This window comes from Lonchura striata, chromosome 18 (genome assembly GCF_050655825.1).
Source record: "Lonchura striata isolate lonStrDom1 chromosome 18, ASM5065582v1, whole genome shotgun sequence".
In the NCBI taxonomy this organism is placed as follows: Eukaryota; Metazoa; Chordata; class Aves; order Passeriformes; family Estrildidae; genus Lonchura; species Lonchura striata.
The window spans coordinates 12,129,531-12,143,973 of record NC_140720.1 but is presented as its reverse complement, the minus strand read 5'-3'; the positions used below and the strand labels follow the sequence as shown (position 1 = coordinate 12,143,973).

General features: G+C 58.2%; 1 protein-coding gene across 7 annotated transcripts in view; it reads right to left on the bottom strand.

Moving 5' to 3' along the window:
- The window catches only part of MYOCD (myocardin), a 203,364-nt gene extending 194,711 nt beyond the window's left edge, over nucleotides 1-8,653 (bottom strand). For 2 of the 7 annotated variants that reach the window (XM_085556520.1, XM_085556521.1), the window contains exon 1: nucleotides 8,427-8,650. The gene's annotated coding sequence lies outside the window, so the exon portion shown is untranslated. Of the gene's footprint in view, nucleotides 1-8,426 lie in introns of all 7 variants that reach the window. The other 5 variants (XM_085556522.1, XM_085556517.1, XM_085556516.1 and 2 more) reach the window with 5 other exon arrangements.
- Between the last annotated feature and the right edge of the window lie 5,790 nt (nucleotides 8,654-14,443).

The following is a 14,443-nucleotide window of genomic DNA, read 5'->3' as shown; positions in this document are numbered from 1 at the left end:
CTCTGGGAACCCAGGGTTGTGCAGGCTGTACCTCCTCACAGGTCAAGGTGAACATTCCCAGGGCAGCAGGGAAATTCCAGTGCCCCGAGTGCCTGGGCGTGCCCAGCAGCCAGCTCTGGTGCTCACTGGGCATGGGGATGCTGAAAGGCTGAGGAAAAGCTGGGAATTTGGCTCTAGAGAACCAACCCTGCAGTGAGAGTCCTTCACAGTCTATTCACAGTGACCCAAACCAGCTCTTAACTTCATAGAACAACAGAATCCTGGGATGGCTTGGATTGGAAAGGACCTTAAAGCCCACCCAGTGCCACCCCTGCCATGGCAGGGACACCTCCCACTGTCCCAGGTGCTCCCAGCCCTGTCCAGTCTGGCCTTGGGCACTGCCAGGGATCCAGGGGCAGCCCCACCTGTGCCAGGGCCTGCCCACCCTGCCAGGGAACAATTCCCTCTGTATATCCAATCTAAACCTGCTTTCTTCCAGTGTGAAGCCATTCCCCCTTTTCCTGCACTCCAAGCCCTTGTGGGTTCCCATCAGGTCCTGCAAGGCCACAATTAAATCACATTAAAGCTTCTCCTGCCCAGGTGAATGATCCCAGCTCTCCCAGCAGAGCTGCTCCATCCCTCTGCCCATCCTGGAGCCTCCTCTGGGCTCTCTCCAGCAGCCCCAGCTCCTCCAAAGAGAGACAGAACTTGCAAAGTGACATCCACTCCCTTTGGGCACTGAACCCCAGTGTGGGAATGGCCCAGAACTCATCAAAGTGGGACAACTCCTGCCTCTGAGCCCACCTTGGGCCCACCTTGGGTGCAGCCCTGGCTGGGCTCTTGTGCTGCCCGAGGTGTGTCCTTTGAGGCCTTTTGATAAATCCCTGTTTATTCTTTCCCCCTGCCCAGCCTCTGCTCCAGGCAGCCTCTCCAGGCATCAATCATCCATCCTGGGCGCAGCCTCTGCGAGGCTCTGCACTGCCCAAGGTGTTCCTATTGGAGACTTGTAATAAATACCCACTTTATTCTCTTTTTTCTGCTCCAGGCTGCCTCTCCAGGCATCACCAGCATTCCAGGGTGGAAAGAGCAGCTCTGGCTGCCTGTGTGCCAACACCCAGCATGTTTTACAACTGACCTGCAAGGAATGTGTGTCACTGGAGAGGATGTGCAGCCCTGGAGGACATAAAGCACAGCTGCATTGTTTAAAACTAGCCCATGGAGCAGCAGGAGAAGATCCGGGCAGATAACTGCAGGAGTGTGTTAGCAGCAACGGCCCCGCTACCTTCGCCAGTGGAAGATTCTTATAAATTCACTCCTCCTGCCATCCTTTTGCACAGGGTCAGAAGATGTACTGACAACAGCAGCACGCAGATATTTCAGAACTTGGCCACACGCTGAGCAAACACTCTGGATAGTTTCACGGGTAGATTAAAATGCCAGATCAGCGAGCAGCACTGCACTTTAAATATGCTCACTAATTTATTAAGTTTATTCTTAGCAAGCTTGCAGGCTTCAGAAAGTTAAATTTCTTGGTGACAAATGGAGCTGGGCAGGCAGGGCGTGCTGTGGCCCTGGAGGGGAGCAGGTCCCAGCGAGCCCAGCACGGGGCACAGCCAGCACAGGCTCGCTGGCACGACTTGTACAGGCACAGAGCACAAAACCAGGGCCCTTGGCACCTCCAAGGAGCTGCTGCCTCCCACTGCAGGCTCAGACATCCCTTATCTGTGCCCCTGTGTTCTGTGGGTTAACTGCTCTGAGCACACTGCCAGGGCAGGGCAGAGCCAGCACACGTCCCCTGCGAGGGGACATCATCTGCCGTGGGCCCCAAGGACAGCCCTGCCCCTTCTCCCAACTGTGCTGTGCCCAGGCACTCCCGTCTCCCTGCGGCACAGGGCTGTGGAGAAGGAAACTCTGTGGCACAAGGATGTCCTGTGGCACAGGGATGAAAAGAAAGGAGAAGCCCCGTGGCACAGGGATGCAGAGAAGGGGATGCCCTGTGGCACAGGGATGCAGAAAAGAGGAAGCCCTGTGGCACAGGGATGTCCTGTAGCACAGGGATGAAAAGAAGGGATGCCCTGTGGCACAGGGATGCAGAGAGGAGGATGTCCTGTGGCACAGAGATGAAAATAAGGGATGCCCTATGGCAAAGAGATGCAAAAAAGAGGAAGCCCTGTGGCACAGGGATGCAGAGAAGGGATGCCCTATGGCACAGGGATGCCGAGAGGGGCAATCCCTGGGCCGAGAGCCGCCTGTCAGCTCTGAGGCCAGGGCTGGGCACTGCGTGCAGGGACAGCTCCTCGGAGGGCAATGCCAGCCACCGTGGCGATGCCTGGGCGCTGGCTGCAGGGCAGGGATGGGCTGAGGGGCAGGGATGGGCTGTGGGGCAGGGATGGGCAGGGATGGGCTGTGGGGCAGGGATGGGCAGGGATGGGCTGTGGGGCAGGGATGGACAGGAATGGGCTGTGGGGCAGGGATGGGCTGTGGGGCAGGGATGGACAGGGATGGGCTGAGGGACAGGGATGGGCTGAGGGACAGGGATGGGCTGTGGGGCAGGGATGGGCTGTGGGGCAGGGATGGACAGGGATGGGCTGTGGGGCAGGGATGGGCTGTGGGGCAGGGATGGACAGGGATGGGCTGTGGGGCAGGGATGGGCTGTGGGGCAGGGATGGGCTGTGGGGCAGGGATGGGCTGAGGGGCAGGGATGGACAGGAATGGGCTGTGGGGCAGGGATGTGCTGTGGGGCAGGGATGGGCTGTGGGGCAGGGATGGGCTGTGGGGCAGGGATGGGCAGGGATGGGCTGTGGGGCAGGGATGGGCTGTGGGGCAGGGATGGACAGGGATGGGCTGAGGGGCAGGGATGTGCCTGCAAGCCCCCAGGGACGGAGGGCAGCGGGACCCGGAGCTCGCAGCCGGCCGGGGCCGCTCCGCAGCGCTCGCCGCGGCTCCGGGAGTTGTTCCTCATCGTCCGGAGGGACTCACGCCTCCCCCGGGAGGAAAAAGACTTTCCCATCAATATTTCCTGATCTGGGAGCAAGTCCCACACGGCATCACAACCCTCCGTCCACAGCAAAGGCGTGTTATTGCTGCTCGCCCTGCAAATGAGCCGTGTGTGCCTCTGCTGGTGGCTCAACAAACTCCCTCTGCCCTGTCCAGCAGCGTGCTGGGCAAATGTCCCCCCAAAACCAACCCTCCTGGCTGGGTGATGGACAAATATCCCACTAAATCCAACCCTCCTGGCTGGGTGATGGGGAAATATTCCCCCAAAACCAACCCTCCTGGCTGGGTGATGGACAAATACTCCCCCAAAACCAACCCTCCTGGCTGGCTGATGGACAAATGTCCCACTAAATCCAACCCTCCTGGCTGGGTGATGGAGAAATGTCCCCCCAAATCCAGCCCTCCTGGCAGACTGGCTGCTCCCCAGGAGGCAGAGCTCTGTCTGGAGGGGACACCCAGCCCACAGCACCAGCCCAGTGCCACTGCCACCCCTGAGAGCATCAGCACACCCCACAGCCCAGCGCTGAGTGAGGGGGCACAGCCCCGTCCTGCTGGGGGCTGTGCCACTGCCACAGAAAGGTTCAGAGCCAGGAAACCCCTGGGGACAGCTGACAAACCCTCTGCATCTGTTCCAAGAATGCCAGTGCAGGCAGGGTGAATTTTTTTGGCTTGAGGCTGGGCCATAAATCAAGGTGAGGCAGAAAAGCCCCCTGGCAGCACGTCCCCTTCCCTGGTGCCTTCTGCAGGGCACTGCCAAGAGCCCAGGCTGCTGGCTGCTGTGGGACATGGGCACAGGGCTGGGTGCAAGGGCCAGGGAGCCCTGGGGGAGCCTGGCAGTTCTGGTTCTGGCTCCTGATGCCCAGGGTGTGCTGGGCCCCTGAGGAGAGCGTGCCAAGGAGGCTGCCAGGGGGCTTTGGGGCTGATCTTGTGTGCAGAGTGAGCCCTGTGGGAGCCAGGGAAGGGCAGGCAAGGCAGGGCTGCTGCTCTTGGGGCACACATTGGGCTGGGGAAGTCCAGCTCCGTGCAGGGGAACGGGCTGGCAGAGGAGCCCGGTGCCAGGCTGTGCATGAGCCACTGCTCTGGTGGGTGTGGGGGTCTGTGCTGCATCTCCATCCTCCCTGGGGCTGTGCTGGTGGGCCCAGGGCTGAGCTGGCACCGTGAGTGATGTCCCCAGCACGCACAGCGGGGCATCACCGAGCAGGGGACACTGTGCCCAGCAGCCAGCCCGGCATGGAGGCACACACAGGCAGCTGCCAGGGGCTCAGAGGTGACACCAGTGTGACACATCTGGCACAGCAACACCCCGGCAGGTCCCTCCTGCCCTCCAGCTCGGGGTTTGTCCTGGTGCAAGGCACCCCTGGGCCTGAGAGCAGGGCTGGAGCTGTGTCCCCAAAGCCCAGAGCAGGAGCTGAGCTCTCCAGGCAAAACCAAGAAATAAAGCAGGTGCATTCCCGGAATGCTGCGGCTGCAAACACTGCATGAATCACGTCAGGCCGCGTCTCCTTCCCAAAAAACACACTCGGGGTGGGCACCCCACCTTTGGAGCTCAGCACAGACAGGTCCTGCACACCAGGGCTGCTGGAGGAGTGGGGTAAGCACCAGGCAGGGCGAGGTTTGCTGCAGCCATGAGCCACCACGACGTCCCCCAGCCCGGGTCCACCTGAGCTGCTCATCGCACCAAGCCCACAGCCCTGGGCACAGGGCACTGCCACAACACCCACAGCTCCCCTGCTCCTCTGGAGAGCCTCTCCCCCAATTCCAGCGGGGTTTAATGCGGACACATTAGAGAAATTGATTTACCCTGGGGAATGGCAGCAAGGGGACAAAGCTGCAGGAAGGCACACGGTGAAAACTGATGGACTTGGAGAGCAAATACAGCACAGACAGATGTGGATGCCAGCCTGGTCAGAGAAAGAAATGGCAATAGTTTCCCACAGTGGCTTGTGAGAATTTGTAGGGAGTTGTAAAAATGTGATAAGTTGCTAGTATAACAATCTACAGGTAGTATTTTTCCACTTTGTTTTTCTGTTCTTCTCAAAAACAGTGTGTGAAAAATATATTTTTATCAACTAACCAGTCAAGTAGAATATATCGTATCAGTCTGTATAAACCAGAAAATCCTTTGTGTTAAAACTTCTTTTTCTCCTCTTACAATTCCATTTCCCATCTGTTCTTGTGTCATTCTTAACACAAAAGTAACAGAGAGAGACATCAGAAGGAGGGAAAGCATTGCCTACACAACAGGAGGGATGCTGGAAAATGGGAATGGGCTCAGAGAAAAGCTACAGGAATGACTGACAGACGAAAAACCTGGGAAAATGCGGTGCCATGGAAGGCAGAAGAAGCCAAACCACTTCTCCCAGTGCAGGGCACAAGGGAAACAAGACCTGCTGGGCAGCTGTGCAGCCCAAACCCAATGGAGCTGCAAGAGCAGGAAAAGCAGAGACCTTTGGGCACTGAAGGGGCTGCGAGGTGTCCCTGGAGCCTTCTGCTCCCAGCCAGGGGTGATCTCACACAGCAGGCTGGGGAGCTGGCACTTCCTGCACCCTCCTTGATAGTAAAAGGGTTTTAAAATCATGGGGATTTAGGGTTAAAAGGAAAAATAAGCTTAGTAGGCCCTGGAAAAATAAACACCCTAAGCACATGAAGAACTTGTACTTGCTAGAACTGCACCTGTGTAGCTAGTACATGATAAATGATGTGATGATTGTTTAGTAATTAAATATAATTACTGTTTAATCATAAGAATAATCATGAGAAACTGTGGTCAGGGTCCTAAGAAAGATCACGAGAAACTCATGTCAATGTATACAATCGAACAGCATAAGTTTAATAATTAATATGTAAGTTATATAACGATAGAATATAAAATATGTTCAGCTCGAAAGCCATGTCGGAGTCAGATTTGGGTCTGTACCCCTGATCCCAGAGCTCTCAATAAAACCACCTGCATGGAATCATATCCTGTGATTATTTATGTCCCTAAACAATGTAAATTTAATAATTAAAATGCAAATTAATATCTAAGTTATATAAGGAGAGAATATAAAATATGTTCAGCTTGAAAGCCATGTGGAGTCAGATTTGGGTTGGTACCCCTGATCCCAGAGCTCCCAATAAAAGCACGTGCATGGAATCACATCCTGTGATTCTGTGTGCTCCTGAACTGCGACATCCTGAGTGTGGGCTCAGGCACACACGCTCTGTGCCCGCTCTGCTTTGGCCAGGAAAGTGAAGTGCCAGAAGCAAACCCAGCGCTGCCCTCACCCACATCCTGGCAGGCAAAGAGAGGCTCCTCAGCTGGGTCCCCCAGCTCTGCCCTGCCCAGGGGCTCTGCAGCAGGCTCAGAGAGCCTGGCATGCTTCTCTGCCTCCCTGAGCCTTTCTGGCCCCAGCTTGGAGCTGAAAGAAAGGCACCAGGGACTCGGGCAGAGCAGCAGGGAGGGAGAGATCCTCCGTGGGGATGGGGATGAGCCAGCAGAGTCCATCTCCTCGCTCTGCCCGCTCTGCACAGGGCTGTGCCAGCTTGGAGAGGTTTCCTCCTGCCTGTGAGGCTGTGAGAGCATGGCAGCAGCTGTGCCAGGCTGTTCACAGCACCAACAGCCGTGCCAGGCTGTGCACGAGCACAGCAGCCGTGCCAGGCTGTTCACAGCACCAACAGCCATGCCAGGATGCTCACAGCACCAACAGCTGTGCCAGGGTGCTCACAGCACCAGCAGCTCAGCCTGGCCAGCCTCCAGCCCTGGCTGCCATCAGATGGGAAAGGAGGGAATTGGAGGCAGACCACAGCGACCACCAAGCAGCCCAGCCCAGAGGAGGATGAGGGCGGGAGGAAGCTGCAGGGCCGGGATGCTCCCGAGGCAGGCAGGAGTCCCGGGATGCCGCAGAGCCGACAGCACAGCCCGACAGGACTGAGTTTTCTGCTCGTTACATGTTTTATGAAAAGCTGCTGGCAAAAATGCGCATTTTCTTTGGCCGTGTTTCGCATGGATTTGGCAAAAATGGAACGTTAGTGTCTCCCCTTGAGAGAACTTTATTGAGTGGAACAAAGTCGGATATTTTTAGCTACCCATTGTTAGCTGCAGAACAAAGCCATAACTAAGATATTTTGTCTCTTACACTGAAACGGGACTATCAGACAAATCCATGTACAGTCATATGTGGCTGCCCATTCAGATGGAGCACAAGAGGGAAACTATTTTTAGCCTGAACGCTGCACACAAGAACCTCATTTCCCTTCCCCTCCAAGCTGGACCACCACAATACACAGGCAGCACCAGAGAGAGCAGCACTGGAGGGGGGGACTTGGGGTCACCACCTGCTGCTGTCCCTGGGGCCATCTGGCAAATGACATTTACAGGAGAGGTCGCCTCGTGCCATCCTTAAAAAGGAACTTTCATTTTTCTGCCTTTTGGGGTGCTTTTTTTCTGCCTTTTGGGGCGCTGAGATGATGGGAGGCAGCACGAAGCAGTGAAGCAGGATGGGCTCTCAGTGCTGAGCCCTCCCTGCTCCCCAAACACTCGGGCGTGCCCTGAGGCTGCCGGCATGAGGAGGGAGGATGCCCGAGGGAGGATGCCCGAGGGAGGATGCCCGAGGGAGGATGCCCGAGGATGCCCGCGGGCAGCACCGGGGGCACGGAGCGGTTCTGCTGCCGAGCCCTCCGTGCTGGAAATGCCCCGGCTGCGGCTGCCGAGGCGGTGCTTTGGAAAGCTTTAACCCCGAGACATCCCAGAGCCCAGCAGAGGCTGACAAACCTCCCCGAGCGCTCCGCGAGTGACATCAGCGCGCTCTGACTGGCAGCGTTTCCGTCAAGAATTCGTGTAATAGAAACAAAGCGGTCCAAAAATGCCCCGGATTTCTGCGTCTCAGAGATGCCGGGAGCCGCTCCTAAACAGTTTTTGTGGGTTGCAGTGGTGAGTCACTGAGAAGTTGCATTAAACTCTGAGTTTTTGGTGCGACCAGAATGACCCTCCGCAGTTAATGGAGCCGTGACACGCTCATGGCAAAGGAGGAGTAAAAGCAGGGTGACAGGGCACAGCTGAGCTGCTGGGGGGACCCACCGTGCCAGCTGGGGTGGGGACACCAGAGAAGCCACCAGAGCAGCGTCCCGAGGCTGCAGCACAGCCAGAAGCTTTGGGAACCTGCGGGGAACCCAGCGGCCCATCAGCACCATCCTGCCGGTGCTCAGCCGGCGCTGCCTCCGCAGCACCTCTGCCTGCCAGGCTGGCTCCTGAGTGCCCAACGCACCTGGTGCCCGCTGCCGAAGGAGTGCCACGCTCCTCAGACACCTCTCTGCAGGCGCCAGCGGCCGGGTGGCACCCCACAAAGCCCAGCAGCGGTGATGCCCGGCTGCGCTGGTCCCCCGAAAGCCGTCCCCACCCGCCGGTGCCGGTGTCACCGTCACGCAGGTGGCCGCAGGACAGCAGAACACGAAGAGGAAGAATTCATTACCTGTGCGCTTTTCGGCTGAGCTAGAGCGTCCTGCAGGAGATGCTGCTCTGCCACTCCTCGCCTGCTCCGCGGGTTAGGGCTGCTCTGACCGGGGAGCACTGATTGTGTTTTATAAACTTGAAGCACAGTAAGAACTGGTTTAAAATAGAGTGAACGGAGCTGGTGCGGGTGGAATTAGACAAACTCTGCGAGCTGCTTTTCCAAAAATAAATTAACTTCTTGCAGCCCGCGGAGCAGAGGCGGGGGACGGGGCCTCCCGGGAGAGCTGCCCGGGCGCCTCCGCCGCTGCTGTCCCCTCCTGGCACAGCCCCAGCCGGGCACACTCAGTGCCGGGCTGCATGGGGAGGGGGCAGCACCACCCCGGCCCCCCCGGCTCTCTGCACCCCAATAAAGTGGCTGTGCACTGGCAGAGGGGAGCAGAGGCACCTGGGGGAGTCACAGCCTGGCAGGGAGGAGTGGGGCAGATCCCAGCCCAGGGTGGCACTTGTGAGTCAGTCCCTGCCAGGCTCGCTGGCTCAGCGTGTGCTGGCATTTCTTTCAGGCCAGGGAGGCCAGTCTAGGTGAGCAGGAACAGGTCTCAAAGTGCCCCTGCTTGGATGGAGCTGGGAAATGGTGAGCTGAAGGATGGGGCACGGAGAATCGTAGGAAAGGTTGGAAGTGTTGGAAAGGACCTTAAGAACCATTACATCCCATGCTCTGCGATGAGCAGGGATGCTTTCCACTGTCCCAGGCTGCTCCAAGCCCATTCCAACCTGTCCCCCTACCAAGGGCAGCCACAGCTGCCAAACCAAACCTGTGCCAGGGCCTCCCACCCTCCCAGGGAACAATTCCTGCCCAATATCCCATCCATCCCTGCCCTCTGGCAGTGGAAACCATTCCCTGTGTCCTGATACTCCAGGCCCTTGTCCCAAGTCCCTCTCCAGCTCTTTGAAGCCCCTTTAGGCACTGGAAGGGGCTTTAAGGTCACCCTGGAGCCTTCTGCTCTCAGGCAGCAACAGGGGCTGATGTCACACAGGTGGCAGGTGGCACTTCCTGCATGCTGCTCTCCTGAGTGTGGGCTCACGGATCACACACGGTCTGTCCCCACGTAGCCGAGCTCTGGGGGGTTCATTGAGCTGTGCCCAGCACCCAGAGGTGCTGTCACCTTGAGCACAGCCATCCCTCTTGCAGGCTGACCGCCAAAACAGGCGTGGCATGACCTGCCTATAAACCCCTGCACATCCCCAGGGCTTTCTCCTCACTGAGAAACAAGCAGAGCAATGTCCACCCGCCTGTGCCCTCAGTGCCACCGTGGTGCTGGGGACAGCGCTGGGGGCAGTCCCCTTCTCTCTCTCCAGCTTTCACCCTGCCCCGCCCCTCAAAGAATAAAAAAAGAGAATAACAACCAAGTCCTTGTAGGTTTTTTGACACCAGCAGGGAGGTCCCTGGAAGCCAATCCCTCTTCCGACCGGCATCCAGGCCAAGGGCAGCCCTCCCTGGGCGGGCAGGATGCCACTCCCCGGGCAGGGAAAGTCCTTTTCCTTCTATTTATTTATATCCACCTCGCTGTAAACTCACCCGCCGGCGAACCTGCTGCTCACACTAACAAACACGTCCCTTTGGTCGGGGCAGCAGAGCTGGCCGGGGAGCTGGGGGATCTCCACCAGCCCTTCCCCAGCTCTTCCATAAATCCCAGCTCCCACCGGCTTTGTTTACACAGCAGCTGACAGTGAAGTCCTTTTGGCAAAGCAGCTCCTGGTCTAGGACAGACCTGAGGCAGAGCCCCAGAAGGGCCCAGAGCAGAAATGAGATGGGTGCGATGGACCCTGTGGAAGGTTCCTCAGTGTCACATCCACACCCTGCCCAGGAGAGCTCTGCTCATGGTGTGTTTGCACAGGGCAGGGCTGCAGTCCGCACAAAATGTCCTTGAGAAGCTTTTAGGACAGGCACAAAAAGGGGAACAGTGACATTTCTGGGGTGGAGAGGTGGGAGCTTCTGTATTAATAAGTTTCTATACCAATACAGAAATATGGCTGCATTTCTGTACAAAATGTCCTTTAGAAGCACCCGGATCCAGGCAGGACGTGGGGTTTGGATGTGGCAGCACCCGGATCCCGGTAGGATGAAGGGTTTGGATGTGGCAGCACCCGGATCCCGGCAGGATGTGGGGTTTGGATGTGGCAGCACCCCGGATCCCGGTAGGATGAAGGGTTTGGATGTGGCAGCACCCCAGATCAGGGCAGGACGTGGGGTTTGGATGTGGCAGCACCCGGATCCAGGCAGGACGCGGGGTTTGGATGGGGCAGCACCCGGATCCAGGCAGGATGTGGGGTTTGGATGTGGCAGCACCCGGATCCAGGCAGGATGTGGGGTTTGGATGTGGCAGCACCCCGTATCCAGGCAGGACACGGGGTTTGGATGTGGCAGCACCCGGATCCAGGCAGGACGCGGGGTTTGGATGTGGCAGCACCCGGATCCAGGCAGGATGTGGGGTTTGGATGTGGCAGCACCCGGATCCAGGCAGGACGCAGGGTTTGGATGTGGCAGCACCTGGATCCCGGCAGGATGAGGGGTTTAGGTGTGGCAGCACCCATATCAGAGCAGGATGTGGGGTTTGGGTGTGGCAGCACCCCAGATCCTGGCAGGACGCAGGGTTTGGATGTGGCAGCACCCGGATCCCGGCAGGATGAGGGGTTTGGATGTGGCAGCACCCGGATCCCGGCAGGATGAGGGGTTTGGATGTGGCAGCACCCGGATCCCGGCAGGATGAGGGGTTTGGATGGGGCAGCACCCCAGATCAAGGTAGGGTGCAGGGTTTGGATGTGGCAGCACCCGGATCCCGGCAGGTGCCGGCAGGACCGGCAGGGCGGGCCCGGCTGGGTTTCCGTCCCGCTTAGCCGCGAGCACCGCAGTCCGGCCGGGCAGCACGGCTGATCCGAGGGGCCGGCGGCGCACGGCTGCGGCTGTGTGGGCGGGCGGGGGCCGGCCGCCCGTGCCTCCAGCGCGTGGGACACGCGTTCGGTGTCACCCGCGGGGGAGACCTGCTGGCGGGGTGAAATATGAGCTGCGGGTTCCCGGCTGCAGCTGGAGGAGCTCGTCCTGCAGCCTGGCTCCGCTCCCGCTCCGGGGCTGCAGCAGGGCAGCGGAGCCGCCGCGGAGCCCGGGGATGCAGCCACATCCCGAGCGGGGCGGACAGACAGACAGCGGGCAGCGGGACGGACAGACAGACAGCGGGCAGAAGGACAGATAGACAGACAGCGGGCAGCGGGACGGACAGACACCGGGCAGAGGGACGGACAGACAGACAGCGGGCAGCGGGACGGACAGACACCGGGCAGTGGGATGGACACTGGGCAGCGGGACAGACAGACAGACACCGGGCAGTGGGACGGGCATTGGGCAGTAGGATGAACGGACACCAGGCAGTAGGAGGAACAGACACCGGGCAGCAGGACAGACAGAACCAGGCAGCAGGATGGACACCGGGCAGTAGGACAGACAGACACTGGGCAGCAGGACAGACACTGGGCAGCAGGACAGACGGACACTGGGCAGCAGGACAGACAGAACCAGGCAGCAGGACGGACACCGGGCAGTAGGACAGACAGACACCGGGCAGCAGGACGGACACCGGGCAGCAGGACGGACACCGGGCTCTGCAGAGCCCCGAGAGCAGCTCCCCAGCCCCGCAGCCCCCGCTGCAGCCTGCCCTGCCCTGAGCATCCCCTGGCAGCCCAAAGGCTGCACTGGGGCTGCTCCCCCTGCCAAGCCCCAGCCCTCCAGAAGAGCTCCTTCCCTGCCTGTGAGCTGAAGGGATGGGGAAGGACAAGCTGAAACCTTTCCCCGGGATACTCCCAAAAATACAGACATCAATGAAAGTGCCCTTTCTGAGCCTGTGAAGCCCCAAGCTGGCATCAAAGGGGGGACACAGAAGCCTCGTGTCCCTGCTGTGGGCAGCCTGAGCAGCTCCAGCACGATGCCAAATCCCAAGGCTCTGGTATTTGGGGTGTGTATGAAGCAGGAGCCCCATCCCACAGGGAAAGTGGCAGGGCTGGAGGCAGCAGCCATGCCCTAAAACATGAAATAACTTCTTCACCGCACACACTGCATGTCTGGGATTCAAATACTTCCCTTAGGCACCCAGCCAGCCCTAGGGACACAGGGATGCTCTCCTGCACCAGGATGCTTTGCCCTGTGCATAACTCTCACTTGGCAAAGGGAATCGGGCACCTCCACTGGTGGTGGCACCTGCCTGTGTGGGGACAGCAGGGCTGGGACAGCACTTGCTGAGGAACACCCTGGAACTGGTGCAGCTGCTCCTGTGCTGTGAGATGGGGCTGTCAGCAGCACGAGGGACCCCGATCCCTCCTGGCCCACACGGGGCTGGGCATGGGGCATGGGCACCGTGCATGGGGCCAGCAAAACTCTCCCCACGCTATTCTTAGGAAGGGTAAAGTTTATACAAGAAATTTAAGCTTTAAGCCCAGGCACCATAAATAGTCTATTTTTCAAGGGCTTCAAGTCAGTTGTAGGCTCAAAGCCAGAGCCAAACTTTGGCAGCTGTCTTTGTTTAGTGATTAATTAAAATGAGGTAACAAAACGAGACATATCTATTAACGAGGGTATTTGCAGCATCAGTAGAGGATTCCAAATGGCTGATTTTTTTCCCCTTTTAATCTTCAAACTTCTCGTTAGGAAAACAAGCTCTTCCTCCGGCCGCAGCCGGGCTGGAGGGAAGGGCTGAGGCGCGGCCCCTCGCCCGGGCAGGCGAGGCTTTATCTTTATGGCCCTCTTCCTTTAAACAAAGCAAACCTCTGCATAAAGATTTTTCCAGTTTGGAAATTTTATTAGACCTTAAAGTAAACTTCAATGGAGAGACCCTTGGCTGTGACAGAGGCAGGAGGGGGGAAGCGTTGCTCACTGCCAGCCTTTCCCCAGCGGGTGCCACCCAGTGGGACTAAAATGGGAGTGATGGAGGCAAAGGGGCATTTTCCAGGCTCTTCTCCACATTTGCCAGGCAAACAAGGCCAAACTCATGTTCCTTCCTTGTCCTGAGGCAGCAGTAGACAGTATTCTGAGCACCCTGAGGAGGTGTGACCAGACGAGGTGACAAGGAGGAGGGTGAGGATGGAGCCTGGGAGGCTCCATCCCATCCTCTGTGCTCTCAGCTCATCCCCGGCACTGGATGCGTTTCCTAGCTCTGAAAACCAAGTGGAGCATGAAGCTGCCCTGTGTGGGAGGTGCCTGTGGTCAGAGGAGGGGGTTAAAGTTGTGCAGGGGTCAGAGGCAGCTCTCAGGGGTGTGTGAAACAGGTTCACTCTCCCCAAGGCTCCAAAGATTTAGCCACATGGGAAAGCACCCAAGTATGAGGAAAAGGGAAAAACATCCCAAAATAGTTTAGTCTTGTTTTCTGCACTGAGACGCCCAGACAGGGTGGGAGTTCTGCTTGTGTCTGAGCTAAAAATTACAGTAAATAGAGAAGTGGCTGCAAAGCCCCATGTTCTGGATAAGAGGAACATGTGCAAACACCGTCCATCAGGGTGAAGGCGCGCTGCGATGAAGGCCCATAAATAAATGAGGAGGGGGATGGAGTGAAACGAGCTCCGTGTCAAGGGTGAGCTGTCAGCCCCCCACTGAAGTGTGTGCTCGCCCCAGTTTGGTTCATGGTGTCTGGGAGTGAGGGGAAGCAGCTTTGTACCTAAGGACCCCTCTGAGCAGAGGTGGGATCCCGGCTTCTCTCCCTGCACGGGGGTCTGGCACCAAGAGGGGCTGGTTCTGCCAGGACAGACCAGCTCTGGGCCATCCTGCACCACTCTCCAGGCCCATCTCAGCTGCTGGGGAAACCTCAGCAGGAATCCTGAGCTCTGATTTCTGGAAGAGATGGTGGAGTGGGTCATCCATGCAACAACCAGAGAGTCCTGGGCGCTGGGCCCTGAAGGGACCTGCTCCTGTGGCATGCACACCATGCGAGGAGCAGGATGGGGAGAGGACTGGAGCTCAGAGTGGAGGAAAACCCACTGCTCCTGCTTGGGGGATCA